The following is a 26,531-nucleotide window of genomic DNA, read 5'->3' as shown; positions in this document are numbered from 1 at the left end:
CCAATCAGTGTAACAGATAATTACCAATAGTATAAGGGACAAAACCCACATAATCATCTCAGATACAGAAAAAGCAGTAGACAAAATCCAATACCTTTGTATAATGAAAACTCAATAAACTAGGAATGGAAAGGGGAACTTTCTCAATCTGATAAAAGGTATCAACAGAAAACTACATGGCGAAAGACAAGATGCTTTCCCCCTAAGTTCAGGAACAAGATGAGGATATCTGTCCTTGACATTTCTATTCAACATTGTACTGAAGGTTCTAGCCAGGGTAATTAGGTGAAAAAAATGAAATGAAAGGCATCCAATCAGCAAGGAAAATGTAAAGCTATTTCTATTTGCAGATGACATACTCTTGCATATAGAAAATCCTAAAAAATCCACAAAAAAACTATTAGAACTAATAAACAAGCTTAGCAATGTTGCAGAATACACAATCAATATACAATTGATTATATATATTTTTGTAGAGACAAGGTCTCATTATGTTGCCTCAGGCTGGTCTCAAACTCCTGGACTCAAGTGATTTTCCCACCTCAGTCTCCTAACGTGCTGGGATTACGAGCGTGAACCACACCATGCCCGGCCTGTTTTGTGGTTTTCAAAGTATAAGCTGTATATATCTCTTAAACTTATGCCTAAATATTTTACTCTTTTTTATGCTATTGTAAGTATAATTGTTTTTCTTTTTATTCTGTTTTCAGGTTGTTCATTGCTAACGTATAGAAATATAATTGCTATATATATGGCCAGGTGCGGTGGCTCACGCCTGTAATCCCAGCACTTTGGGAGGCCAAGGTGGGCAGATCACAAGGTCAGGAGATCGAGACCATCCTGGCTAATGCAGTGAAACCCCATCTCTACTAAAAATACAAAAAATTAGCCAGGCATGGTGGCAGGCACCTGTAGTCCCAGCTATTCAGGAGGCTGAGGCAGGAGAATGGCGTAAACCCGGGAGGCAGAGCTTGCAGTGAGCCGAGATGGTGCCATTGCACTCCAGCCTGGGTGACATTGCGAGACTCTGTCTCAAAAAAAAAAAAAAAAAAGAAGTATAATTTATATATATACACACACACACACACACACATATATATATCACACACACACACACATATATATATGTTTTTTTTCTTTAGAAGGGTCTTGCTCTGTTGTCCAGGCTGGAGTACAGTGGTGCAGTCACAGCTGTCTATAAAAAAAATTTAAAAATTAGCCAGGTGTGGTGGTGTGTGCCTATAGTTCCAGCTGGTTGTAAAGCTGAAACATAAGGACCACCTGAGTACAGGAGTTCAAGACCGTGGTGAGCTGTGACTGCATCACTGCACTCCAGCCTGGGCAACAGAGCCCTGTCTAAAAAAAAAAAAAAAGAATGAGAGAAACTATTTGCAAATTATACATCTGATAAAAGACCTGTATCTAGAATATTTAAAGAATTCTCACTTGCTAGGCATGGTGGCTCACACCTATAATTCCAGCATTTTGGGAGGACAAGATGGGAGGATTGCTTGAGCCCTGGAGTTCAAGATCAGCCTGGATAACATAGCAAGATCCCATCCCAATTAAAAAAAAAGAAAAAGAAAACCACACAACATTACTGAAAAACACTGAAGAAGACCTAAACAAATGAAAAGATATCCTGCGTTCATGGGATTAGAAGACTTAATATTGTTAAGATGACGATACTCCTAAATTGATCTACACATTCAGTGCAATCTGTATTAAAATCCTAGCTGGCTTTTTTCGTACAAGTTGACAAGCTTATCTCAAAATTCATAAGAAATGTAAGAGACTCAGGATAACCAAAACAATCTTGAAAGGAAAAATAAAGTTGGAGGACTAGCATTTCCGAAATTAAAAACTTACTACAAAGCTACAGAATTTAAGACACAGTAGTAATGGCCTAAAGACAGACATATGGATCAATAAAATATAATTTAGAATCCAGAAGAAACCCTTACATTTATGGTCAACTATATTCACCAAGGATATCAAGACAATTAAACAGGAAAAAACTAGCCTTTTCAACAAATGGTGCTAGGATGACTGAAAATCCACCTGCGAAAGAGTAACACTGGACCACTTTTCTCACACTATACACAAAAATTAACCCCAAATGGAGCAAAGACTCAAATGTAAAAGAGAAAACTATAAAATACTTAATAGAAAATGTAGGAGTAAATCTTCATCATCACTACACCAAAAGTACAAGTGACAAAAAAAAATAAATTAGACTTTATCAAAATTAAAATATTTTGTGCTTCAAACGACGCCATCAAAAAAGTGAATAGACAACCCACAGAATGAGAGAAAAGGCCGGGTCCAGCGGCTCACGCCTGTAATCCCAACACTTTGGGAGGCCGAGGTGGGCGGATCATAAGGTCAGGAGATCGACACCATCCTGGCTAACACAGTGAAACCCGGTCTCTACTAAAAATTAAAAAAAATTAGCCAGGCGTGGTGGCAGGCATCTGTAGACCCAGCGATTCGGGAGGCTGAGGCAGGAGAATGGCATGAACCTGGGAGGCGGAGCTTGTAGTGAGCCCAGATCGCGCCACTATACTCCAGCCTGAGCGACAGAGCGAGACTCCATCTCAAAAAAAAAAAAAAAAAAATTTAAAACTAGCCAGGTGTGGTGGTATGTAGCTACTAGTCCCAGCTACTTGGGAGGCTGAGGCAGGAGGATCGCTGGAGCTCAGGAGGTTGAGGCTGCAGGTGAGCCAAGATCATGCCACTGCACTGCAGCTTGGGAGATAGAGCAAGACTCTGCCTTAACAACAACAAAACAAACAAATAAAAAGCCTGGGTTTGCCAGGGGACTAGGGGGCATAGGATAAGGAGCTACAGCTCATTGTGGCAATAAGAAACTCCCCTCTTCATGGCTGGGCCTCTAGACTGGGTACCCATGTACCCATAGAGGAACCATGTCCCATTCTACTTTTTTTGTTTATTTTTTGAGACATGATCTCACTCTGTCATCCAGGCTGGAGTGCTGTGGCCCAGTCATAGCTCACTGCAGCCTCAACCTCCCAGGATCAAGCGATCCTCCCGCCACAGCCTCTCAAGTAGCTGTGACCAGGCACACACCACCACACCCAGCTAATTTTGTATTTTTTGTAGAGATGGGGTTTTGCCATGTTGCCCAGGCTGGTGTCAAACTCCAGGGCTCAAGCAATCTGCCTGCCTAGGCCTAAAGTGTTGGGATTACGGGCATGAGCCACCACACCTGGCTCCATTCCACTCGATTCCCAGAGACAATCAGAGAGCCTGGCATGTAACAGAGCAGCCTGTCAATAACTTTTTTTTTTGAGATGGAGTCTTGCTCTGTTGCCCAGGCTGGAGTGCAGTGGTGCGATCTTGGCTCACTGCAACCTCCGCCTCCTAGGTTCAAGCAATTCTACTGCCTTAGCCTCCCAAGTAGCTGAGATTACATGTACCCACCACCACACCTGGCTATTTTTTTTTTTTTTTTTTTTTTTTTTGTATTTTTAGCAGAGACGGGGTTTCACCATGTTGGCCAGGGTGGTTTCTAACTCCTAACTTCAGATGATCTGCCAGCCTTGGCCTCCCAAAGTGCTGGGATTATAGGCATGAGCCACCACACCCAACCAATAGCTTTTTAAAATAAATATTCAAATATTTATTGCATGCTTGCTGTGTGCCAGACACTGTTCCAGAATACAATGGTGAACAAGAAAGCCTAAGTCCTGCCCTCATGAGGCTGACATGGGAGAAAGGGAGACAGAAAACAAATAAGTAAAATAATAAATGTATAATACAATTTCAGGTAATAAGCATAAGAAGAAAACTGAAGCTGATTAAAAAGAAGAGTGAGATGGCAGGAAAGCCTATTTTAGGGAGAGGTCAGGGTAGGCCTGTCAGCCGAGGGGACACATGTGTGGCATCTGAAGGAAGTGGGTGTGAACCATCTGGACAGTGGAGGAAGAACACTCCAGGAGAGGAAAGGGCATATGCAAAGGCCCTGAGGCAGGAGTGAGCTCAGCATGTCTGAGAAACAGCGAGATTGCCTATGGATGCAGAGGGCAAGGGGCAGCAGCATATCCTAGGGGTACAGAGAAATGCCAGGACCCAAGATGGGTTAGCCCTGTAGGACAGGGTCCCACGCACAGTGCAGGATGGGTCAGCAGGAGGATGATGTGATCAGATTTATAATTAAAAACAATCACTCTGACTGCCAGGTGAAGATCAGACTATGAGGGTGAAGCAACCAGGCTGGAAACAGGACTTGGTGGTCATGGTGGACGGGTGAAGAGTGCCTGGGCCAGGAGATGACTTGAAGTCAGATAGATGTGACCTGTAGGTGACACAGGAGTCCATGATGACTCCTAAGTTTCTGACCAAGCAGCTAAGTGGATGGTGGAGTCATTTACTGAAACAGAGAAAAGGGGGAGGAAGGGTGTGGAGGAGAAGGCCAAGGCCACATTTTGGACATGTGAAGTGTGAGATGCTCGTGGGATATCCAGCAAAGGTGACAGGTAGGTGGTAGGACAGGAGTCTGGAACTCAGGGAGCCATCAGCATGGAGACCCATGTGGACAAACTTAATTCAGTGATTTCACTGAAAGTCCTGGGACTGGGCAGCGTGATTGCCCAGGGCATGGGTTCTCAGTGGTGTCATACTGCCCCCTAGGGGCTACTAGAAACTGCAGTCTATTTTTGGTGGTAATAGGGTGCTACTGGCATTAGAAGGAAGGGATCAGGGAGGGACTCTAGATGTCCTGCAGTCTCCTACCTAATGGAGTTATTCTAAAACCTGCACTTTCAAAAGCCCTGAATAACATTCATGTAGATAAGGAAAATCTATTTATAATGATCTGAGCCTAGAACCTAACTCTATGTTCCATATAAATCCAAATAATTATTTTTTGTATCAATTTTTTTCATTTCTTTTTGTTCCGAATTTTACTAAGAGATTTTTACTATTTCAAAATATCATGTTACTTTGATTCTGCCAAAACAACATACCTAAATCAATCCACACTACTAAGTGCAGCTCTAGGCAGAAGAACACATATTCAAGTACTTCATGTAGTCGTGTCCAAGCATTTGAATACTGAAATGCATATTATGTTATTACAAATTATTTTCCTTTAATTTCCCTTTATATTACAACTATGGCATAATACTGTGGGGTTTTTTGTTTGAGACAGAGTCTCACTCTATCACCCAGGCTGGAGTCCAAATGGTGCAATATTGGCTCATTGCAACCTCCACCTCCCCAGCTCAAGCCATCCTCCCACCTCAGCCTCCTGAGTAGCTGGGACTACAGGTGTTCGCCACAATGCCTAGCTGATTTTTGTATTTTCTGTAGAGATGGGGTCTTGCCATGTTGCCCAGGCTGGTCTCAAACTCCTGGGTTCAAGCAATCCTCCCACCTCGGTCTCCCAAAGTGCTGGGATTACAGGCATGAGCCACTGCACCCAGCCAATACTGTGTTTTTAATTAGGCATTCACTGGAAGGGTATAGAGCTGAGACTTCCATCTCAGCACACTAGAGCATGAGCTGTAAGAGGCAGGTGCTAGGCTAAAAGGGTGAGAACTATTAAGGTAAAGAGTGAATACAGATAAAGAAAAGCCATGGTGAGCACTGGGTCCCTCCAAAAATTGAGAGACTAGGAGGAAGAAGAGACAGGGGAAGAGACTGAAGGAAGACACCATGGGGCAAAAGGTAAGAGAAGAGGGAGGCCACCATTGTCACAGGAAGGCAAGCAGGCCAGGCAGGAGAGAATGATGCAGGCAGGGGATTAGATCTGGCTGTGGGAAGACTAAATAGTTCTCTTATGATTGTTTCTATAAATAAGTGACACCATCAGTTGAGAGGGAGGTGTATGAAGCAATGCCGGAGGGCTGAGGAGTGAAGAAAAGGCGTGTTTTCCAGTCAGACCATGGATGACAAGTACCTCCGGCAATCTGGGAGGAACACTGGGTATTGCTCAAGGTGCCCTTAAGACCTGAGCTCCTCAACTCAAGAGGGACCAGATAGCTCAGGGCTGTGCTTTTCTCCAGCACACTGAGTTCTGCACTAGGTAAGGAGCATGAGACAGAGGCAGCGGGCTCCTTGGCAAGAGGAAGGAGAGTGCGTCCAGCGACGGTGCGTGGGATGTGAGTGAGGCAACAGGGCAGCATGGCGCGGGTGGATGGGGAGCGCATCTATGAGTCTAGGACATGTGCCAACCATGAAAACCCCCAAAAGGATGATGTAGTATCACATGAGGAAATCTGAATATGTACTGCAGATGAGAGAATAGTATTGTAGCAGTGTTCGTTTTCTGATTTTGAGAACTATGTCCTGGTAATATTAAAACTACCCTGTTTCTTATGAAATACAAGCTGAAGTATTTAGTGGTGGATGAACATGAACTCTCCAACTTACTCTCAAATGGCTCTAAAAAAATACGCACTGTCTATAAATATATACAGAAGGAGAATAAATAGGAAATGATGTTCACCAATATAAACAACTGGTGAACCTGAGTAAATGCCAGCAAAGGTGTGTGGCGTTCATTGCAATATTCTTGTAACTCTTCCATGAGCTTGACATTACATAAAATAAAAAGTTACAAAAACAATAACAAGACACCACTGTAGGAGCAGACCCAGGCATTTATGCATCTTCCTCTCCTAATGAAAGGAGACAAATGGGAACTGAAGCCAAAACAAAAAACAAAAAAGCTTTTCAAAGCCCAAAGTTAACTCCACCCTAGCAAGGCTGAACGGTCCTCCTGTGTCTGGTGGCTGGGTCTCCTCCAGACTCCCTGTTTCTCAGCCAGAACCACGGCTCATCCTTCCATCCTGCACAGCCAGCCGCCCTTGCCCAGCCTCCCTTGTCACCACAGATGAGTAGTTCCTACCTGGTCCTGTGTGTTTGAAGATAAAGTTTTCATCATCAAACTTCTTCTTGTAGATGGACTTGCCCCTGGTGCCGTTGTGGTTTGTGAAATCACTGCCCTGGCACATAAACTGGGGGATAATGCGGTGGAAGCTGCTTCCCTTGAAGCTGAGTCCTTTAAATGGGTGTGTGGGTAGTGGAAATTCTCTGGGATTGAGAAAGGGAAAGGTCTGAGGTAAGAATACCTAACTAGATCATTAAAACTCCAGCTCTCTGTAACACGCCATCTCTACAAAAACACAAATAATTAGTTGGGTCCCAGCCATGGTGGCTCATGCCTGTAATCGCAGCACTTTGGGAGGATGAGGTGGGTGGATCACCTGAGGTCGGGAGTTCGAGACCAGCCTGGCCAACATGGCAAAACTCCATCTCTACTAAATACAGAAATTAGCCAGGTGTGGTGGCGTACTCCTAGGTGACAAAGTGAGACCCTGTCTCTAAAATAAAACACACACCCCCCCAAACTCCAGCTCTCCAAATCAAAAAAAGTACATAGTACCTTTATTTAAACTAAATGCTTAATTATGGAAGTGGCACACAAATAGATTGAACAGACTAGGTGAAAAGAAGATAAAGTCCAGAAATAGACCCAGATACGTACGAAAATTCAGTATTTCAGCTGGGCATGGTGGCTCACATCTGTAATCTCAGTACTTGGGGAGGCCAAGGCAGGAGGATTGCCTGAGCAGAGGAGTTGGAGACCAGCCTGGGCAACATGGCAAGACCTCATCTCTATTAAAATATATACATAGGCCAGGTGTGGTGGCTCAGGTCTGTAATCCCAGCACTTTGGGAGGCCGAGGCAGGTGGATCACCTGAGGTTAGGAGTTCGAGACCAGCCTGACCAATGTAGTGAAACGCTGTCTCTACTAAAAATACAGAAAATTAGCTAGGTGTGGTGGCATGCACCTGTAATTCCAGCTACTCAGGAGGCTGAGGCAGGAGAATCACTTGAACCCGGGAGGCGGAGGCTGCAGTAAGCTGAGATCATGCCATTGCACTCCAGCCCGGGCAACAAGAGTGAAACTCTGTCTCAAAAAAAAAAAAAAAAAAAAAAAGAAAAAAGAAAAAAATATATATATATATTATATATATATATATAAAGGAATTAAGTATATTAAGTATTTCATAAAGCTTGGCATCTTAAATCACTGGGTGAAAGATGGACTTTCTATAAACTGCTCTTAAGACAACTGAATAAACATTTGGACTCCCCTATCCAATTGTGCTAGGCAGCCATGACCTAAGAAGGTATATAATGACCAGGAGCTCAAATCCCCACAGACAAAGGTCTAGGTCACCCCAGCAAATAAGCCATTTAGATTAGCAGAGGAGCCAGCTGAGGTAAGGATGAGAGGTATCTAAAACGGATAGTAGAGGAGGGAGGCCAGGCGCCATGGCTCACACCTGTAATCCCAGCTCTTTGGGAGGCAGAGGTGGGCGGATCACCCGAGGTCAGGAGTTTGAGACCAGCCTGGTCAACATGGTGTAACTCTGTCTCTACTAAAAATACAAAACCAGTCGGGCATCGTGGCAGGCACCTGTAATCCCAGCTACTTGGGAGGCTGAAGCAGGAGAATCACTTGAACCCGGGAGGCGGAGGTTGCAGTGAGCCAAGATCATGCCATGGCACTCCAGCCTGGGATTACTAATAGTTACATGAGTATATTTTTCAGAGACATAGCAATAAAAGCCCAAATAATTAAAATAGTTAAAAGAAACGAATGTTGCCTCTGGTAGGGCAGAAAAATGATGTTGGGTCGGGGGCAGAAGAATGTTTTATTACAGAACGATTTTCTTTAAACTATGTGTAATTATGACTTTGAGAAACATTTTTAAAAGCTAGATTACAACAAAAAAGATTATGGGTAAAAAAAGGTCTTCATGAATATTTAAGAAAAAAGGAAAACACAACTGTCAATACTAGCTACCTCTGGGAGATGGGCTGAATAGTAAGGAGACAAACTTTTAGCTTCTGATTGATACCCTTAAAAATAGTACTTTTCTGGCTGGGTGCGGTCACTCATGTCTGTAATCCCAGCATTTTGGGAGGCCGAGGTGAGAGGATCACTTGAGTCCAGTTCAAGACCAGACTGGACAACATGGCAAAACCCCACTATCTCTACAAAAAAAAAAAAAAAAAAAAAAATACAAAAATTAGCTGGGAAACACAGTGAAATCCCCATCTGTACAAAAAAAACAATAAAAAATTGGCTGGGCATGGTGGTGCATGGTGGTCCCAGCTACTTGGGAAGCTGAGCTGGGAGGATCACTTGAGCCTGGAAGGTTGAAGCTGCAGTCAGCTGCAGTGAGCTGTGATCACACCACTGCACTCCAGCCTGGGCAACAGAACTAGATCCTGTCTCGAAGAAAAAAAAAAAATAGCATTTTTTCCAGTGAAGACACTTGGCAAATAACTCCTTAACCAAGTCAACAAAATTAACATCGCAAACATCTGAACTGACATCATGTACTTCCTCATACGATGCACTAACAACACTGCTTCTGTGCTGTTGCTGCCAAAACACATAACCTAAATCTAATCATGAGGAAGTACTAGACAAATACAAACTGAGAAGCACCCTTAAACACAACTGGCCTATTCTCTTCAAAGATGTCAAGATCAAAAAAGACAATGAAAAATTAAGAAATGGTTTCAAATAAAAGAAGACTGAAGAGACTTGACAACTAAATCAATGTGGGAATCCTTGTCAGGGAAGAAAAATTGCTAAAATTTACTATAAAGGACAATATTGGGACAAGTGATAAAATTTGAATATGGCTCATCACTCAATGTTACATTTTAATATTTTGATAGCTGTACTCTGATTATGCAAGGGAATATTCTGGTTCTTAGGAAATATATACTGAAGTATTTAGGAGTAAAGGTGCATGGTCTTCAACTTCTCAACTAAACAGGGGAAAAGTACATATACGCATCTGTGTACGATGTATGTAAAGAAAATGACAAAGCATACAGGGCAAAAAAAGGAAATTAATGAATAGGTAAAGGATATATAAGAGTTCCTCTAACTATGCTTTTTTTCTTTTTCTTTTTCTTTTTTTAAGACAAGGCCTTGCTCTGTTGCCCAGACTGGAGTGTGGTGGTGCAATTACGGCTCACTGCAGCCTCAACCTCCTGGGCTCAAGCAATCCTCCTGTCTCAGCCTCCCAAATAGCTGGAACTACAGGCACATCCCACTATACCCATCTAATTTTGTATTGTTTGTAAAGATGGAGTATTTTGCTGTATTGCCCAGGCTGAGCTCAAATTCCTGGCCTCAAGTGATCCTCCCACCGTGGCCTCCCAAAGTGCTGAGATTACAGGTGTGAGCCACTGCACCTGGCCCCTTGAAATATTCTTACAGAATTCTTATTCTATATATCTGTAAGTTTGAAAATATATCCAAATAAAATTACAAAAAAAAAAAAAAAAAACCCCCAACAATAAAACCAAACCAGAGGATAATTAAAACTGTTTATACTTTTAGTTGCCTATTCTTTCTAATGGCTCTAAGCCTTTATAGAGCTTCAGCAATGCCTGCTGTGCCTCATGTTACTAAATGCTGGGATCTGAGATGCCTCAGATGGAAATAGTGTTAAGGGCCCAGGACTCCAGGTAGCTTCCTCCCCATCTTGCTCAGCCACCAGTGTCCCACCGTCCTGACCATGGCATCCTGCTCACCTGCTGTCATGGACACGACATCGGAACGCAGGAGCATTTGGATGCAGCCAGCTGGTTTGTTCCCAATCTTGATGTCCATGTACACCTGAGGATTTGACCAGGCCTTTTTAGCAGTGGGCTCTCCCTAGGTACAGAAGAAATTGCTAGAGAGCTCCCTGATGCCCCAAGTAGGAGTGTGAGTATTCTACACACCCACCCAGAACACAACTCCAGTGAGTAGGCTGCAGCAAGTGCTGACAAGGAAGGCCTTGGGCCCTGACAGGTCTGCAGGAGACAGGAACCACAGCCGTAGCACCCAGCTGGACGCCCAGTGACAGGAGACCTCAGCACTGTCTAACCTGAGGCCCATACACAGGCATGTTATCTCATCGCGCTTACCCTCAGAAGCATCAGTTTCCTCCTCCTGCCCCACAGTCACAGAACAGCACTTTTCTTGCCCATGATCCACAGCTCTCAACATCTTCAAATGCTAGTTCCAGTCTACCCACTGTCTTCCAATTAAACAAAACTACCCATGTGCCACCCTCTTCTCCCTCTATACTTGGCCCTGTACATACACTGGCTGGCTACATGGAAGCAAGCGGGCAGCCCTCTTGCTCAGGCCTAAGTTTGCAGAGACAGTGGAGGATGCTGCCCCTTTTTGCTTTGTGCTCCAAGACAAGACTGGATAGAGGATAAATACAACACTCAATGCAAACCCTCCAATTTGTGTAATAGAGAAAACTCTATTTTTTTGTTTGTTTTTTGAGATAGAGTCTCACTCTGTCACCCAGACTGGAGTGCAGTGGCACGATCTCAGCTCACTGCAACCTCCACCTCCTGGGTTCAAGTGATTCTCCTACCTCAGCCTCCTGAGTAGCTGGGATCACAGGCGCGTGCCACCATGCCTGGCTAATTTTTGTATTTTTAGTAGAGACGGGTTTCACCATGTTGGTCAGGCTGGTCTCAAACACCTGACCTCGTGATCTGCCCACCTTGGCCTCACAAAATGCTGGGATTACAGGTGTGAGCTACCACACCCAGCCAACTCTATTGTTTTTTTGGATTAATAGTTCAACATAGAGGTATTGAGCTATCAGGCCAAGTACTGGGATTCTTTTTTTTTTTTTTTTTTTTTTTTTTTTTTGAGACGGAGTCTTGCTCTGTCGCCCAGGCTGGAGTGCAGTGGCCCGATCTCAGCTCTCTGCAAGCTCCGCCTCCCGGGTTTACGCCATTCTCCTGCCTCAGCCTCCCGAGTAGCTGGGACTACAGGCGCCCGCCACCTCACCCGGCTAGTTTTTTGTATTTTTAGTAGAGACAGGGTTTCACCGCGTTAGCCAGGATGGTCTCGATCTCCTGACCTCGTGATCCGCCCGTCTCGGCCTCCCAAAGTGCTGGGATTACAGGCTTGAGCCACCGCGCCCAGCCAGTACTGGGATTCTTAAATAAACAGATATAGTTGGGTGTGGTGGCTCACTCTGTAATCCCAGCACTTTGGGAGGCCAAGGCAAGAGGACTGCTTGAGCCCAGGAGTTCTGAGACCAATCTGGGCAACACAGTGAGACCCTGTATCTACAAAATAAAAAATGAAAAATTTAGCTGGGTATGGTGGTGTGCCTGTAGTTCCAGTTACTTGGGAGGCTGGGGCAGGAAGATCACTTGAGCCTGGAAGGTCAAGGCTGCAGTGAGCTGTGATGGTACCACTGTACTCCAACCTGGGCAACAACAAAGCAAGACCCTGACTCAAAAAATAAAAAACAAATAGATAGGCAGTTAGATAGATATGGCCCCCGCCCTTGAGGAACTGGCTAGCTAGCTGGGGAGGGATACCCACAATGTAAGAGGCACACAGATCCTGGAGCTCTACAGCCTTAGTTCAGACCTCAGTTCCACCATTATGAACTGTATAACACTGAACAAGGTACTGACCTCACTGTGCCCCAGCTTCCTCACCTAGAACTGGGAATAATAATAGTACTTATCTCAAATAATTGTAATTAGGATTAAATATTAGTAGAGCACTTAGAACAGTGCCTAGCATAGAGCAAGCAATATTTAGACATTTGTTAAATAAGTAATTTCAATATAATGCAGTCACATTTCTATATAATCACATTTACATATAATGCCAGGACAGAGGGTGCCACAGGAACCCAGAGGCCATGGGAGCCCAGAGTGATACTTGCCTCACTCACTAGAGGATTAAGAAAAGCTTCCTGGAGAAGGCAGTAAATGGGCTGCGCTATGAGAAATAAGCAGGCATTAGCCACATAAAATAAGTGGGAAAGGATACTGCAGGCAGAGGAATGACTTACACCAAAACATAGAGATTTACAGGTATCTACAAACTCTTGTTTCCTGGTATATAAAATGGGGATAAAACATGGAGACACAAGCAGGAATCAGAACATACAGAGGCCTTCCGTCCCTTTTGATGAGGGCTGGGCTCAATCCTATAAATCAAGGGAGTCCCTAGAATGCTTGAGGAGAGTGATATAGTCAGATCTGCCCTTTAGAAAGCTTCCTGTGGCTGCTAAGGATAGGAGGAAAGCAGGCCTGGAGCAGGGAGACCAGTTAAGAAGCTACTCCAATTATTCACAGGAGAGAGCATAAGGCCTCAGCCAAGACAACAGTGGCAGAAGAAAACTGGAGAGGAGAAATGCAAGATTTAAAAGATAAAATTAGCAGGGTATGGCAATGCATTAGGTATGAAATATAGTGAGGGATCTAAGCTGGCACCAAGGAACCTGGTTTGGGTGTGACTATGCTGAAGATGGCAAAGTGAACTAATATTGGGCATAAAAAAAGACCAGAAAGGTGATGAAACCCATTTGGGATATGCTTTATTTATGGTGCCTATAAGACATCCAGACAGAAATAGGTGAAAGGTCAGGGCTAGGGATAGAGATCAGAATATCATTCAGACAATGAAAGATTATAACCTTAGGAGACAGAAGTGGCTGACATGGTGCAAGGATAATGTGGAGGGAGGAGCTGAGGGCTAAGGAAGGAATTCAGGGAAATATCACTGCTCAAAGGGTGGACAGAGGAGGAGGAGCCCGTAAATTATCCTGGGAAGCAACAGTCAGGATGGCCTGATGGAAAAGCAGGAGCAAGTGGACAGGGCAGGGAGAGCCTTGCGGCGTGTACTGACTGAGAGGAACGGGCCCCTACATGATTCTGCCCCCTTGGAATCAGGGCAAGAACAGGAAGACAGTGAGCCTGCTGCCAAAGACTAGGAGGACAGTGGACGCTGGTGATGCAGAATACTCACTATCCTTTCTCATCTCAGATATCCACCTTGCTCAGTAGCAATCACAAATACCTGAGCCCACATAAGATATTTCTCACCTAGATAAGAAACCCAAAACTTCTCCTTTAAATTCACCCAGCACCACTCACCTCAGAAATTCCCTATGTGGCAAATAGCAGCCTCTCCTCTGGAAGCATGAACTTTCATTCTCCCTCCTGGCTTTCTGCTTTGGGAGGTCTCAACCATCTTCCTCTTTATCCTCTTCCCAGCAAACTTCTCCACCCAGTCTTCATCTGACCAAACTGAAAGGAAGGAATCAAATGAATGTTAAGAAATTCAAGCCATCAGCCAATAGCTAATTAGCTATGTCCAGTTCTTCACTGCTTTAGTCAGCAAAGTGGACTCACTATGTAGGGTTTCACAGTCAGAAGTTCCCTCTTAGGAACTCTCCAAAACAAGAAAAGTTATCACTGGGAAGTGTCAGGCCCTAAGTCCAGCTCTTAACAGAAGTGAATAAGAAGGAGGAACTAAGTCAAGCCAAAAGGAATGTCCCAGCCTGTGTCAAGGCTGATATGGCATAGTCTACGTCTATGTCCAAAAGTTAGACTTTTACGTGGGGCAGTGCCTCCAGCTTTGCTGGGAATCTCAAACTGGTTATTTCTATGGAGGTGCTACATTCTCTTCTCCACTATAAACCACTCTACTTGTGTTCATACCATCACTACAAGAGGAAGTAGGACTGGGATAAAAATGCAGCCAAGGGCCAGGCACGGTGGCTCACGCCTATAATCTCAACACTTTGGGAGGTCGAGGTGGGTGGGTCATTTGAGGCCAGTGTTTGAGACCAGTGTGGACAACATGGTAAAACCCCATCTCTACTAAAAATACCAAAATTAGTCAGGCGTGGTGGCACATGCCTGTAATCCCAGCTACTTGGGAGGCTGAGGCATAAGACTTGCTTGAACCTGGAAGGCAGAGACCGCAGTGAGCTGTGATGGCACCACTGCACTCCAGCCTGGGCGACAGAATGAGACTATCTCAAAAAAAAAAAAAAAAAAAAAAAGCAGCCAAGGCCACAAGGCCAAAGTTGTGGAGTTGTGGACATGACAGGGAATCTGTGAGTTGCTCCCACTCACCTGGTCTGGAAGAGCCTTCCTTAACTCTCATTGGTTTGGCCAAATTGACAGAAATTGTCCACCCAAAGAGCTCAGATTCATTCTGAAAAGACTGAAATACAACTCAGCTGCTTAAACCTGTTGGGTTAAAAGAATACCTGACAGTCCTCCATTTACCTCCCAGGAGCCTGAGACTTGCTTGTGATTCCAAGCCTGCAAGCCTGCACCCCATAAGCAGGCTAAGCACAAAACTAATCGCTAGAATGCCCTTGAGCCACCATGCACTTCCTTTCTTTAATACCAACAAACAGGAAGGTCTGTGCTGGCAAGATCTTTGGATTTGAGCTCAGGACTCTGAAACTATGAGGGTAAAATGTAGTTACCAAGTACTTGAGTCCACCTTAGAAAGTCAAGATCAGCTTTGACCTGGAGAAAAACTGGTATTGTTGACCGCTGAGGGGCATGTTTGATGAAGGCGTAACAAAGAACATGGAATGAAGTGTAGGAATATTTCATTAGCCAAGAACAATTGATACTTCAAAAGAAGTCTGTTTTGGGCCTTTTCATGAGAACGAAAAGTTGTTATATGAAAAAAAGATTCTTTAATTTAGTAAGACTGAGGTTATAATTATAGCTATGTCCTTTGTTCTTAGAAAAAAGATGGATCAGGTACTAATTTTATTCCCAGTAATTTAAAAAAAAACGGAATGCTAGCATTAAATGACATCCTTGTTTCATATTTAGTCATGAATATCGATCATAAAAATAAAAAGCAGGGGGCGGGGGGCATTTAAGGGTTTTGTGGTAGGCAGAATGGCTCTCCAAAGATGTCCACAGTCTATTTCTCAGAACCTATGAATATGTTATGTTATATGACAGGAAAGAATTAAGGTTGCAGATATAATTAAGTTTGCTAGCTAACCTTAAAATAAAATGATTACCCGGGATTATTCAGATGGACCCAGTGTAATCACAAGAGTCATCTAAATATGGAAAAGAGAAGTAGACAGCTTCAAAGTGATGCAGTGTGAGAAAGATTTGAGAGGCCATTGCTAGCTTTGAAGTGGAAGGGGCCAAGAGCCAAAACATGTGGGTAGCCTCTAGAAGCTGGGAAAGGCAAGGAAACAGATTCTCCTTGGGGCCCCCAGAAGCAACAGAGCCCTGACAACAGCTTGATGTTAGCCCAGTGAGACCCCTTTTGGATTTCTGACCTCTAAAAGTGTAAGATAAACTTGTCTTGTTTTAAGCCACTAAATTTGTAGTAATTTGTTACAGTGGCAATAGGAATCAAAATCATTTTCTTTTCTTAAAATATTATTATTTGGCCAGGCATGGTGGCTCACACCTATAATCCCAGCACCTTGGGAGGCCGAGGCAGGAGGATCACCTGAGGTCAGGAGTTCGAGAGCAGCCTGGCCAACATGGCAAAACCCCATCTCTACTAAAAATACAAAAATTAGCCAGGCATGGTGGCATGCTCCTGTAATTCCAGCTACCCAGGAGGTTGAGGCAGGGGAATCACTGGAACCCAGGAGGCAGAGGCTGCAGCGAGCCAAGACTGTGCCACTGCACTCCAGCCTGGACGACAGAGCAAGACTCTGTCTCAAAAACAAACAAACAAAAGAAAATTATTATTATTTTGTAGAAACAGGGCCTCACTATTGCCCAGGTTGGGTCTTGAACTCCTGGCCTCAAGCGATCCTCCCGCCTCCATCTCCCAAAGTGCTGAGATTATGTGAGCCACCACACTCAGCCTCAAATAATTTCTTTTGAAGCACTCAATTTGTCACAATCCTTGCAGATTTTATCTTCTTCAGGTGTTAATTGGTTTAAGAGAACCTAACTCTTCAATGGCTGTTTCTGACTACAGCTAATCACAGCAGTTCTCCATAATCACTTTCATATACTATGTGAAATGCTGCTCTCACATAAGATTCACAGACTGACCCTGCAGGCTGGGCATGGTGGCTCATGTCTGTAATCCTGGCACTTTGGGAGGCTGAGGCTGGCAGATCACTTGAAATCAAGAGTTCAGGACCAGCCTGGCCAACATGGTGAAACCCTGTCTCTACTAAAAAGACAAAAATTAGCTGGGCATAGTGGTGTGCGCCTGTAATCCCAGCTACTTGGGTGGCTGAGGCAGGAAAATCACTTGAATCCAGAAGGCAGAGGCTGCAGTGAGCCAAGATTGCACCAATGCACTCCAGCCTGAGCAAAAGAGTGAGACTGTCAAAAAAAAAAAAAAAAAAAAAAAAAAAATTGACCTTGCAATCACGTTACATTTTATTTGTAGTACATTGTTCTAGCCTAGGGATTAGCAAATTTTCTGAAAAGGGCTAGATAGTAAATATTTTTGGTTTTGTAGGCTACATACAGCCTCTCCTGCATATTGGGCCTTTTTCCCCTACACCCTTTAAAAGACAACAATTATTTAGCTCAAAGGACACAAAAAACAGACTGTGGCACTTTGAGAGCCTAAGGTTGTAGACTGCTTGAGCTCAGGAGTTCAAGACCAGCTTGGGCAACATGGCAAAATCCCGTCTCTACAAAAAAATACTAAAATTAGCTGGGCATGGTAGCACACACCTGTAGTCCCAGCTACTTGGGAGGCAGAGGTGGGAGGATTGCTTGAGCCCAGGAGGTGGAGGTTGTAGTGAGTCAAGATTGTGCTACTGCATTCCACTCCAGCCTGGGTAATACAGCGAGACTGTGTCTCAAAAAAAAAAAAAAAAAAAAAAGAAAAGAAAAAAGACCAAAGCCAAACTGTGGGATGATTTGGACCACAGGCTGTAGTTTGCTGACCCCTGCAAAATGGTCAAGAGATTGGCCAACAAAGGTGGTTGGTATTCAACAAATGTGAAATGAGAAGGATGTCTGGTTAAGAATTAATTTTAGGACAGGTGTGGTGGCTCACACTTGTAATCCCAGCACTTTGGGAGGCCGAGCCGGGAGGGTCACTTGAGGTCAGAAGTTCAAGACCAGACTGGCTAACACGGTAATACCCCATCTCTACTAAAAATACAAAAATTAGCTGGGTGTGGTGGCAGGTGTCTGTAATCCCAGCTATTCAGGAGTATCGCCTGAACTCGGGAGGCAGAGGTCGCAGTGAGCTGAGATTGCACCACTGCGCGCCAGCCTGGACAATAGAGCAGACTCAGTCTCAGGGAGGGAAAAAAAAAAAAAAGAATTAATTTTATAGGTAGCTAGTTCATACTGAATTATTTCAAATAATGATGACCTGTGCTTGCTACAGAACTTTGAAACTACAGAAATTGGAAACACAATAGGTACATGAGCATTCCCTATACCAAAAACTACCACCAAATAACAGCTTCAGTAAAAAACAAAGATTGTCAGCCATACCATGTTGTTGATAGCTTCTGCAACATCCTACCAAAAGTAAACAATGAAAAAGTTCATGCCTATAGTTCAACTCTTCTTACAGTGTTCAAATAAAAACTCTGTAGCACAAGCACACAAAACAAGACACAATCTCCCCTCCTACTTGCCTAGACTGTATTTTACTAAGAGTGTGTATTGCCTGTTAGATGGGTGCCCAGTTGAGGGAGACAGAGAATACACACAGTAAAACAGGAATGAGTGATGCCAGGCCAGAGGGCTCAGGCCTCTCCAAGACCTATCTTCTATACTCTGAATACAGGAGGGGAACTTTGAGCCAGGCCTGGTGGGCCATCTTCAACCAGAACTTCCTGTTTCTCTGCAAAAGCCACCACCAAGCCACTACAGTGGCTTGAATAGTGTCGCCCAAAATTCATATCCACTTAAACCTCAGAATCGGACCTTATTTAGAAATAGGGTCTTTTGGGTGGTGGGCTGGGTGCAGTAGCTCACACGTAATCTCAGTGCTTTGGGGAACTGAAGTGGGAGGATGACTTGAGGCTAGGAGTTGAAGATGAGCCTGAACAATATAGTGAGACCCCCATCTCTGTAAAAATTTTAAAAATTAGGCAGGCATGGTGGTATGCACCTACAGTCCTAGCTACTTGGGAGGCTGAGGTAGCAGGATCATTTGAACCCAGGAGTTAGAGGAAGCAGTGAGCTATAATCACACCACTGCACTCTAGCTTGGGTGACAGAGTGAGATCTTGCCTCAAAAAAAAAAAAAAAAAAAAAAAGTGGGGCCTGACTGGTATCTTTATAAGAGAGGACAGAAACACATACAAGGAAGAAAGCCATGTGAAGACAGGGGCAGAGACTAGAGTGATACTACAAGCCAAAGAATTGTGAGGAGCCACTAGAAGCCAGGAAAGCAAGTGAAAAGTCTTCCTGAGAGCCTTCAGAGGGAGCATGGCCCTGCCAACACCTTGATTTTAGACTTCTAGTCTCCAGAATTGTGAGATAATAAATTTCTGTTGTTTTAAGCCACCCAAATTTATGGTAATTTGTTACAACAGCCCAAGGAAACTACTACATCCATCCAAACAGACTGACACCTTTGGTAATCAATGACAAGAGTGACACTAGTAAAACATTAAAAGGAAAACTTCTTACCTCTGCCAACACAAATTCAACAAAAGAGAATCCTTGGTGCTTTTCTGCAAAAGCAAAAATGGGTTGTTAATATGTGAGCAATAGGAGGAAACATACCATATCCAGATGTCATTTACAAAATGAAAATCAAATTTTTAGATTTTTCCTGGTTTCTTCAGCAATACATCCAGAAATATTAGTCATTTCATTCTAAATAAACATACATAAACAATGAACTAATTTTAAACTTTGTACAATTCAAGCTGACCGCAGTGGCTCACATCTGTAATCCCAGCACTTTGGGAGGCCGAGGCAGGCAGATCACCTGAGGTCAGGAGTTTGAGACCAGCCTGGCCAACATGGTAAAATCTTGTCACTACTAAAAATACAAAAATTAGCTGGGTGCAATGGCGCAGGCCTGTAGTCCTAGCTACTCGAAACGCTGAGGCAAGAGACTCACTTGAACCCAGGAGGTGGAGGCCGCAGTGAGCCTACATTGCGCCTTGGCATTTCAGCCTGGGTGACAAAGCAAGACTCCATCTCAAAAACAAATAATTAACTAATTAAAATAAAATTCAGTTGTACCACTATGGAATGTAAACCTGAAGTTGCTTTCCAAGCATTCTGATGACTTTTGTTCATAAAAATTACAGAAATAGAAAAAGTTGTTTATCTAACAATCATTAATTCCAATCAAGCTTTACTTATGTATGGAGCACTGACCTTACCATTGGGGTCAGGTGACTACTAAAGAAGGAAGCATCAGTTTTTTTTTTTTTTTTTTTGTGACAGAGTCTCGCTCTGTTGCCCAGGCTGGAGTACAGTGGCACGATCTCGGCTCACTGCAAGCTCCGCCTCCCGGGTTCATGCCATTCTCCTGCCTCAGCCTCCACACCAGGCTAATTTTTTTGTACTTTTAGTAGAGATGAGGTTTCACCGTGTTAACCAGGATGGTCTCGATCTCCTGACCTCGTGATCCACCTGTCTCGGCCTCCCAAAGTGCTGGGATTACAGGCTTCAGCCACCACGCCCAGCCGGAAGCATCACAGTCTTTTTTCCCAGGAAAAACTTATTTTAGCTGGGGGAGACCAACAGCAGTAGGAATTACTACTTTATAAAACTCAGGGATAGTTTTATAAAAAAACTCATGGTGGCTCACACCTGAGTGGCTCACACCTGTAATCCTAGCACTTTGAGGCGGGTGGATTGCCTGAGCTCAGGAGTTTGAGATCAGCCTGGGCAACATGGTGAAACCCTGTCTCTACTAAAATACAAAAAATTAGCTTGGCATGGCGGTGTGCGCCTGTAGTCCCAGCTATTTGGGAGGCTGAGATAGGAGAATTGCTTGAACCCAGGAGGCGGAGGTTGCAATGAGCCGAGATCGCGCCACTGCACTCCAGCCCAGGCAACAGAGAGAGACTCCATCTCCATTAAAAAAAAAAAAAAAATTCAGGGATAAAAGGGCTCCTGAACACAGTAGTCTCACTGTTTTAAGATATGAAGAGGCCAGGTGCGGTAGCTCACACCTGTAATCACAGCAATTTGGGAGGCTGAGGCAAGAAGACTGCTTGAGCTATGATCAACAACACTGCAATGCAGCCTGGGTGACAGAGTGAGACCCCATCTCTTAAAAAAATATATATATAGGCTGGGCGCGGTGGCTCACGCCTGTAATCCCAGCACTTTGAGAGGCCAAGCAGACAGATCATAAGGTCAGGAGTTCAAGACCAGACTGGTCAACACAGTGAAACCCCCATCTCTACTAAAAATACAAAAAAAATTAGTTGGGCATGGTGGTAAGCGCCTGTAGTCCCAGCTCCTGAGGCAGGACAATCGCTTGAACCCAGGAGGCAGAGGCTGCAGTGAGCCCAGATTACGCCATTGCACTCCAGTCTGGGTGACAGAGCAAGACTCCATCTCAAAAATAAATTAATTAATTAACTAATTAAAATAAAATTCAGTTGTACCACTACAGAACGTAAAACCTGAAGTTGCTTTTCAAGCATTTTGATGACCTTTGTTTATAAAACTTACAGAAATAGAAAAAGTTGTTTATCTAACAATTATTAATTCCAAACAAGCTTTAATTATGTATAGAGCATTGACCTTACCATAGGGTCAGGTGACTACTAAAGAAGGGAGCATCATGGTCTTTGTTCCCAGGAAAAACTGATTTTAGCTGGGGGAAAACAAGAGCAGTAGGAATTACTACTTCATAAAACTCAGGGATAGGCTGGGCATGGTGGCTCACACCTGTAATCCTAGCACTTTGAGGCAGGTGGATTGCCTGAGCTCAGGAGTTTGAGACCAGCCTGGGCAACATGGTGAAACCCCGTCTCTACTAAAATGCAAAAAATTAGCTAGGTGTGGCAGCATGCACCTGTAGTCCCAGCTATTTGGGAGGCTGAAGTAGAAGAATTGCTTGAACCCAAGAGGCGGAGGTTGCAGTGAGCCGAGATCACGCCACTGCACTCCAGTCTGGGCCACAGAGAAAGACTCTGTCTCCACAAAAAAAACAAAAAAAACAAAAAAAACAAAAAAAACTCAGGGATAGAAGGGCTCCTGAACGTGCTAGTCTTACCGTTGTAAGATATGAAGAGGCCAGGTGCAGTGGCTCACACCTGTAATCACAGCACTTTGGGAGGCTGAGGCAGGAAGACCGCTTGAGCTATGATCAATCCAGCCTGGGTGATAGAGCAAGACCCAGTCTCTAAAAAAAAAAAATAATAATAATAATAATACATATAGGCTGGGTGCGGTGGCTCACGCCTGTAATCCCAGCACTTTGAGAGGCTAAGGCAGGCGGATCACAAGGTCAGGAGTTGAAGACCAGTCTGGCCAACATAGTGAAACCCCGTCTCTACTAAAAATACAAAAAAAATTAGTCGGGCGTGGTGGCAGGTGCCTGCAGTCCCAGCTACTTGGGAGGCTGAGGCAGGAGAATCCCTTGAACCTGGAAGGCGGAGGTTGCAGTGAGCCAAGATCGCACCACTGCACTCCAGCCTGAGTTACAGAGTAAGACTCCATCTCAAAAAAAAAAAAAAAAGATTTGAAGAACTGAAGGCTCAGTGAGTTTGTGTCCACACAGAAAGTTAGTAGCAGAACTGGGTCTAAAATTCTTAACCTAGAAAATAAAAACAAAAGATCAAATAGAAATTTGCACCGTAACTGTGATATCAATTGAAGAAAAACTTAACCAGGTAAGCAGAGGCCAAGGCTTCACTGCGGAGGTTGAGCTTCCCTGCTGCACTCTGCTATTTAACAGCATAGCTGCCAAGAAGGGAGTTCCGGTATACAGATAAGGTAGAGTACACCTACCCAGCAGGTGATGTGAAACAAGAACCAAACGTTAAAATTTTTTTTCTAAGAGCTGGGCGCAGTGGCTCAAGCCTGCAATCCCAGCACTTTGGGAGGCCGAGGCGGGCGGATCACGAGGTCAGGAGTTTGAGACCAGCCTGGCCAATATAGTGAAACCTTGTCTCTACTAAAAAGACAAAAATCAGCCGTGCGTGGTGGCAGACGCTTGTAATCCCAGCTACTTGGGAGGCTGAGACAGGAGAATCGCTTGAACCCAGGAGGCGGACGTTCCAGTGAGCCAAGATCATGCCACTGCACTCCAGCCTGGAAAACAAAGAGCAAAACTTCGTCTCAAAAAAAAAAAAATTGGGGGCTGGGCGCGGTGGCTCACACCTGTAATCCCAGCACTTTGGGAGACTGAGGCACGCGAATCACAAAGTCAGGAGATCGAGACCATCCTGGCTAACACAGTGAAACCCTGTTTCTACTAAAAACACAAAGAATTAGCCAGGCGTGGTGGCAGGCTCCTGTAGTCCCAGCTACTCAGGAGGCTGAGGCGGGAGAACGGCGTGAACCTGGGAGGCAGAGCTTGCAGTGAGTCGAGATCGCACCACTGCAGTCCAGCCTGGGTGACAGAACGAGACTCTTGTCTCAAAAATTAAAAAAAAAATTTTTTTGTCTAACGCTATCCTCCTGATTCTTACTATACACTTTTTTTGTTGTTGTTGTTTCCTTTTTTGAGACAGAGTCTCGCTCTGGAGTACAGTGGCGCCATCTCGGCTCACTGCAAGCTTTGCTCCCAGGTTCACGCCATTCTCCTGCCTCAGCCTCCCGAGTAGCTGGGACTACAGGGGCCCACCATCACACCCGGCTAATTTTTTGTATTTTTAGTAGAGACGGGGTTTCACCGTGTTAGCCAGGATGGTCTCGATCTCCTGACCTCGTGATCCGCCTGCCTCGGCCTCCCAAAGTGCTGGGATTACAGGCGTGAGCCACTGCGCCCGCCCTTTTTACTATACACTTTTTATATTAAATGATGAGAAATCAAAGCCCCCAAATGGTTCCAACTTAAAGTCTACCCTCAAATCCAACAGATTAATTTTTGTAAAATTCAACCCACAGCCACACCATCATCCTAGCCCTGCTGTCCTCAGAACCTTCCTTTTCCATCTCCAAGATCACCACCATGCTGACCTAAGGAGACATCCCCCTGAAATGCATTATATACCAGCCATACATAGAATGTCCATGACATAAAATTTTTAAGTTATTTTCCTGGCATCAGGAATCTGACTTAAGAGGGACTTTTCAGTGTCAACTGTTTCATAATACAGCAGAATCAGAATATCTGTGATGTTTCCAAAAAGAATAAAAGCAGCACGAAGAAATGTCCTCCACCCCCTCTGCAGACACCAAGAGCATTCTGAATCAATGTCTCCACACTTCTGGTGCAGTTGCTCCAACACCTTGTCAACATGAGCACAGGGAGGACAGAAAGGGAGGGGTCCCAATACTCTTCTGGGTATAACAAAACCACTTGTGAGGTACACTCCTCTCCCTCTTCTGACCTACATTTTGCCCCGATTTATGGCGACAATTTCCTGAACGGGATCGCCTTCTTTTTGTCTCCTCCATTATTCCAAGAAAATACAAATACGATTATATTACTCTTCTGGTTGGTATTCTTCAAAAGCAATCCAATGGCCAACGGAGAAAAATCCACATTTCTTAGTATGGTATATACTAAGTATGGCCAGACTCTGGGTTTTGGCTCTCGCTGCTTCTCTCCATTCAGGCAACAGCCTGGCTCCCAACTTGGCTGCTTGGTTAACTTTGCATCTTTCAAACTCATCTCTGGACTCAGAGCATCCCGAAAGTTTACCCTCACCTCTCCGGATGGGGTGGTCATTCCCGTCTGGTTTCAACATCACCGTCCATCACACAATCGCATCACAGCATTCACCAACCCGTGCAGTGAGGCTGTTTTCATAATTTCCCAGCTATTCTGGGACCTCCTTCCTCTAATGGGCCAGAGCTGTGGAGTTGGTGGAACGAATGGGTGCCACAGTTTGGAATGAGGGCTGAGGTCACGGTAGCAGATCGCAACCACCACTCTAGGTGCAGGGTCAGAAAGAGTAGGGTGAAGGGATCTGGGATGCGCTACCCGGCACCACTCACAGATCGACAGCGTGAAACAGCACAGACCTGGCCCAGGATGCGTAGGGCCATGGATCTGCACCCTGCCCTACTCCGTCCACTCTGCCCACCCCCAGCTCAATCTTTGCACTGCCCACGAGGACCCTGCCTCGCTCCACACCAGCATACCCTTTGAGGACCGTCTCGGCGGCCGCCATCTTGCTTCCAGTGCTTCCGCCGGAAGCCCGTACCGTGCCCCGCCCCATCCGGCACCAGATTAAGGAAAGAAGGGGCCGTAAGGAAACAAGGAGATCTCCTTTAGATCTGTTAAGGTGACACCAGATCTTAAGGAGCCTGCCAAGAGGGATGAGCATTCTAAGGACTGCCTGGATGGGGCACTAAGCAAGCATCAAGCAAGCTCCAGGAGGGAAAGCAAGCAAGGCTGGAGCCCCAGGGAAAGCAGGCTGCAAAGGGATGTGATCCTTTATGATGTCACTACTGTCACTTTGAGCATCAAAAAAACCACAAGCACTGAGGACTTCAGCACCATTTGCTGTAGTCACAGACCTCCCAAACATTTTCCCCCTGCTAGGAGAACCTTGGTTGCAGAATCTGGGCAACTGGATCCGCTGACTCAAATGCAGCATAAACTGACTGCAGGAGGTAAGAAGGGACAGGACAAACCCCACCCAACAAGAGTTCAGGAATGGAAACACGGGGCTCAATTAACCAGCTGGTATCTGCAGATCTCACCAACCCCACTCTGCTCCAAATTTTCCTGGGCCCGACCCACGGTCTGCTCTGACCACATCAGATCTCTGTTCCCTGTAAGTTAAGTGGGGCTAATACAACAATCATAACAGAACGCTGTGGGACAGGATCATATTTAACAGTTCTGTATATCTTGCTAACCTTTGTCAGCTTCAAGTCAAGAAAGAATAAACTATCATTGGAACCAATTCACATCCTAAAGTTATTTCCAGTGAAAACTGGAATTCATAGAGTAAAACTGTGGTCAGAGACAGAGGCAGTTTTATGGAGTTTTTTTTTCTTTATTGAGAAACGTAAGACTTGGGTACATCAAATAAAACCAGTTTCTGGGGGAAAAATCAAAACCCACAATAGAAAAAAAAAAAAAAAAAAGTTAACACTGTCTGGGCCACAGCAGAACCCAGAGAACATATTCGTAAAATTGAAAAATTCTAGGTGTTTCATAATTGACCTTTTGATACAAAATGACCTATTAAATTTGCAATTTGTAATCGTTGGTGTTGAGGTCCATAGGACAAGCTAGAAGTCTTCAAACCTTGAGCTGAATTCCGTAAGGGGTTATTTGGCTTTTGAATCCTGTAAAGAAAAGCACCAACACAAATAAATGCATAATCAAATAATTTAGATTCATCAACATCTAGTGGATAAAGGAAGGTATCCTAGAAGAGAAATTTCTCAACCTCAGCACTATTGACACTTTGGGCATTCTGTTGGTTCTGTCCTCCTGTGTACTTGTACGATGTTTAGCAGCATCTCTGGTCTTTACCACTAGACGACAAGGCTCCTGAGGCCCTTGACAAGAGGGTCATGACTATGCCAAGTCAACCCTCCCAACACACCAGCTCACCAGCTCTGGTTCTTACCACGTGCTTTTTCCTTAGCTCATTTCACT

The 26,531-nt window shown here is 44.5% G+C and overlaps 1 protein-coding gene across 32 annotated transcripts in view; it reads right to left on the bottom strand.

Moving 5' to 3' along the window:
• Positions 1-26,531, bottom strand: part of PABPC4 (poly(A) binding protein cytoplasmic 4) — a 50,438-nt gene that overhangs the window by 8,532 nt on the left and 15,375 nt on the right. For 13 of the 32 annotated variants that reach the window (XR_012089729.1, XR_012089698.1, XR_012089714.1 and 10 more), the window contains 7 exons: positions 24,305-26,215; positions 22,017-23,056; positions 21,547-21,614; positions 19,457-19,500; positions 13,979-14,131; positions 10,598-10,721; positions 6,875-7,059 (listed from right to left, as the gene is read on the bottom strand). The gene's annotated coding sequence lies outside the window, so the exon portion shown is untranslated. Of the gene's footprint in view, positions 1-6,874; positions 7,060-10,597; positions 10,722-13,978; positions 14,132-14,965; positions 15,083-19,456; positions 19,501-21,546; positions 21,615-22,016; positions 23,057-24,304; positions 26,216-26,531 lie in introns of all 32 variants that reach the window. The other 19 variants (XR_012089712.1, XR_012089716.1, XR_012089726.1 and 16 more) reach the window with 16 other exon arrangements.

This window comes from Chlorocebus sabaeus, chromosome 20, assembly GCF_047675955.1.
Source record: "Chlorocebus sabaeus isolate Y175 chromosome 20, mChlSab1.0.hap1, whole genome shotgun sequence".
Lineage (NCBI taxonomy): Eukaryota > Metazoa > Chordata > Mammalia > Primates > Cercopithecidae > Chlorocebus > Chlorocebus sabaeus.
The sequence above is the reverse complement of the archived record's forward strand: the minus strand, read 5'-3'. Positions and strand labels throughout refer to the sequence as shown.